The sequence below is a fragment of the Triticum urartu genome, chromosome 5, assembly GCF_003073215.2.
Source record: "Triticum urartu cultivar G1812 chromosome 5, Tu2.1, whole genome shotgun sequence".
NCBI classification, from domain to species: Eukaryota; Viridiplantae; Streptophyta; class Magnoliopsida; order Poales; family Poaceae; genus Triticum; species Triticum urartu.
The window spans coordinates 291,917,532-291,922,092 of record NC_053026.1 but is presented as its reverse complement, the minus strand read 5'-3'; positions in this window follow the sequence as shown (position 1 = coordinate 291,922,092).

The window sequence follows — 4,561 nt, the reverse complement described above, 5'->3', positions numbered from 1 at the left end:
TCCGGAAAGAAGAAATTAGATCACTTGGATGAAACAATAATAAGAATTACGTTATGCGTATCCTTCACCAATTAAATTGATGACGAGCAAACGGATTTGGCATACTACTTATTCTCGTAGAAAGGATTAAGATAGATATAGTGCCAACTTGGGAAGGTCTTCAAAGAACTACCGGTAGAATTGAAAGAACGAATAAATTGATATGATAATGAAGGAAGAGAAATCTTAAACGAACCACCGTAAGGATTGAAAAAGAACGTAGCAAAGGCACAATTCACCGGGAAGAATTGGAAAACGAAAGATGATACTTGAGAGAATTTGGATACATGAGAACGATGAGATCACGAGCTGATAAGAGAATACTTGAATGATGCACCGGTATGATTTGGAGAACGAGAGCTGAAAGCTGGAATGAATAATCCGAAATGACGGCCTTCGGAGAATCAAACTGAAAAGACTCTTGAATTGCTCCGGATAGGTGAAAATAATTCTCACAATCAAAAACAATTATGAGAGGATGGCATAAAGCTAGCACCAAGAATCTTCAAGAGAATGGATATGATTGCAGAGAAACTCTTCTTTGGTCTTCAAATGTTGAGAATGATGATGAGAACCACCACTGAGAATTGTTTAGACACTCTGGGAGAATCAAATGCGAAGAGGTTGGGCCAACGATGAAAGAATTTTGAAAGTTCTTGGAGAAAGACATTTGATTGATGATAAATCATTCTTATGTCAAACTTTGAGAGAATTTGAGAATAACTCCGAGAAAATAAGAGTCGGGTAAGATCCTAGGAAAAGACCTGTGGGTTAGGGCCCACTCAAAAAAACACCGTTGAACAATTTAAAAGAGTGATTGCACTGGTTTAGTTATGTTGCTTGAATGAGATAACATCCTCAAAAGAACTTGAGCAAACTGAGAATTGAAACGGGAATCTTCTAAGACATCTTCATCACTCCGGAATAAATGAATGGCGAGAAGTGGATGATTAAGAGGTGCACCGGTATGAGAAAGCATTGAAACGAGGAAAGGATATGATCAAAAAAGCTTGACTTGAATCCACCGGAGAAGAAAAGAATGAAGAATAATACACTTGAAGCTTCGTTAGTATCTTCCTGAGAATCACCGGATAAGAACATTGACGGAAAAGAATGGAGAGACTTCCATAAATAAGATGGATATTTGATTGAGAAATCTGATTCCTCGAAAAAAAAAGGGGGGGGGGGGGGGGGGAAAAACAAAGGCAACTTGGGGACAGATGAAACAAACAACATTGGGAAAAAACCGAGAGGTGATCTTGCGGATGTTGAAATGATCAGATCCACTTGAAGAGAAACACACTGATTGAAAAGGATTGACATGAAAATCTCAATTATCATGAAGGATTGGTATTCACATAGAAATATGAGGACACTACTTAAGGAATGTATGGAATCCACACTTGACTTCGAAGCAACTCGAATACCACTAACCAAAACAAAACAAAGGATTGACTTGCAAAATAAGCTGGAAACAAACATATGATAGATCCCATATCGTATCATGTGTCTGTTGGAAAGATATCCTACGTGATACTTGAATTCCCACTTATAAACTCCTGAAACTTTCTGGTTATGCAATCAGGTGTTGGGGATACAGGGGAAGCATAATATCTCACCCAAACTAACAATACCTACATCCAGCTGTATCCATCCTTCAACACATAACCAAGAAACCTTCGGAAATCGTGTACCTCAACCTTCGAAAAGCATCCATTATACGAGTTATGGCAATACACCCGAACTCCCGCCCCAGTACTGGGTGGCGTCGAGGTTGTCTCACCAACAACTGCATAAAAGAGATTTTCGATGTCGGCGAACTCAGGTATTCCAGAACTGCAACGATAAAATTGTGACGACAACACCTCGGAGCTCAACTCCCCGGGACACTACCACAACCCCTAAATGTCAGGAGGCACCAAGAACAATGTTCTCGTCACAAGACTATCGGAACGATTCCAATATACCCGCGTGATCCTAATTTTTTTTGTGAAATTTAAGGAGAGAAAAGCCAAAACTTCTACGTCAGGAGGCCTCACCAGAGCGACGAAGGGACTGAGGAGTAAAAAGAATCCTACTCTCCGATATATATAATCCTAAGACTCAAAAACATTTTCTTCTAGGCTCAACAACGTCAATGATTCGATCAAGTAGGGGGCTCCTAAGTCGGGGATGGCTCTGATTACCAACTTGTGGCACCCACAATGCGGCTATATCTCCCACGTGTCGGGGCACAACTTAGAGGCATAGCCACATGGTAGGTTTGTCGCAAGAGGGGTAATCTTCACACAATCCCATGTACTGAATAAGAAAGGGATAAAGAGTTGGCTTACAATTGCCACTTCACACAATACAAGTTAAACATACAACATCCAGAATAAAATCAAGGTCCGACTATGAAACCAAAATAAAAGGAAGACAACCCCAAATGCTAGATCCCCGATCGTCCCAACTGGGCTCCACTACTAATCAATCGAAAATGAAACAACACAACGAACAAGATCTTCATCAAGCTCCCACTTGAGCTGGGTTGCGTCGCTTGCACTGGTATCATCGGCACCTACAACTCTTTGGAAGTATCTGTGAGCCACGACGACTCAGAAATCTCACACCCGCGAGATCAAGACTATTTAAGCTTATGGGTAGGAAAGGGTAGTGAGGTGGAGCTGCAACAAGCACTAAGCATATATGGTAGCTAACATACGCAAATAAGAGCGAGAAGAGAAGCAACGCAACGGTCGTGAAGCTAGAAATGATCAAGAAGTGATCCTGAAACTACTTATGCGCAAGCATAACACAATACCGTGTTCTCTTCCCGGACTCCGCCGAAAAGAGACCATCACGGCTACACACGCGGTTGATTCATTTTAATTAAGTTAAGTGTCAAGTTCTCTGCAACCGGACATTAACAAATTCCCATCTGCCCATAACCGCGGGCACGGCTTTCGAAAGTTCAAACCATCCAGGGGTGTCCCAACTTAGCCCATCACAAGCTCTCATGGTCAACGAAGGATATTCCTTCTCCCAGGAAGACCCGATCAGACTCGGAATCCCGGTTACAAGACATTTCGACAATGGTAAAACAAGACCAGCAAAACCGCCCGATGCGCCGACATCCTGATAGGAGCTGCACATATCTCGTTCTCAGGGCAACACCGGCTGAACCTACATACAGCTAAAACCAGCCCTCAAGTTTCCCCGAGGTGGCGCCGCAAGTGGATCTGGTTCGGATCAACACTTAGAGAAGCACTGGCCCGGGGGGGGTTTAAATTAAAGATGACCCTCGAGAGCAGTGACTCCCAAGGGAAAAGTAGGTGGTGATGAGGCAAAAGGTAAAACTAAGGTTAGGCCTTGCCGGAGGAGTTTTATTCAAAGCAAACTGTCAAGGGGTCCCCATAACACCCAACCGTGTAAGGAACGCAAAATCAAGGAACATAACACTGGTATGACGGAAACTAGGGCGACAAGAGTGGAACAAAACACCAGGCATAAGGCCGATCCTTCCACCCTTTACCAAGTATATAGATGCATTAATTAAATAAGAGATATTGTGATATCCCAACATATCCATGTTCCAACATGGAACAAACTTCATCTTCACTTGCAACTAGCAACGCTATAAGAGGGGCTGAGCAAAAGAGGTAATATAGCCAAACAACGGTTTGCTAGAAAGGTGGGTTAGAGGCTTGACATGGCAATATGGGAGGCATGATATAGCAAGTGGTAGGTATCACGGCATGGCAATAGAGCGAACAACTAGCAAGCAAAGATAGAAGTGATTTCGAGGGTATGATCATCTTGCCTGAGATCCCGTAACGAAGAAGAACGGGTCCATGAAGAAGACAAATAGATGCAGTCGAACGGATCCTCACAAACGCAATGTTATCGGAACTAACCCGAAGAGGAAACACCGGAAAGAAGCAAACAACATAGTAAACAACCACGACATAAACATGGCATGATGCACAACCAAGTATGATGCATGTACGGTGTAATGAAGCATGGCATGGCAAAGTGCACAAACAAAACTACAAATTAAGTGGAGCTCAATATGCAATGAGTTGCATATTGACGAAACACCACAACAATTATTTAGCTCTCTCTCATTTATGTACCCAACAATATTAAATGTTGTTAAACATGACAAGAGGGTGAAGCATAAACAAACTAACTATCTAAGCAATTTAAATGGGGCCGGATACAACAAACAACAAACCCGAGAAATCCCCATGTGTATATTTTAGATTTGGTATTGTTCTGTCCTAAGGCATTTTTTAATGTTGTTAGACATGCAAAGTAATGCCACTGTTAAACTAGGAATTTTCCTACCCCATTTACATATAAAGTTTGTTAGGTTTGGAGCTACGGTTATTTAGTTATGAATTAAAACATTTTAACATGGCATAAGAGCAAATTTAAACAAACAACATTTTAAACATGGATGAAAGTGGCATATTATGAAACTACACAAAATTCTAAGCAGGTTTCTTATAAAGTTTGTTTAATTCTGATGCACGGTTGT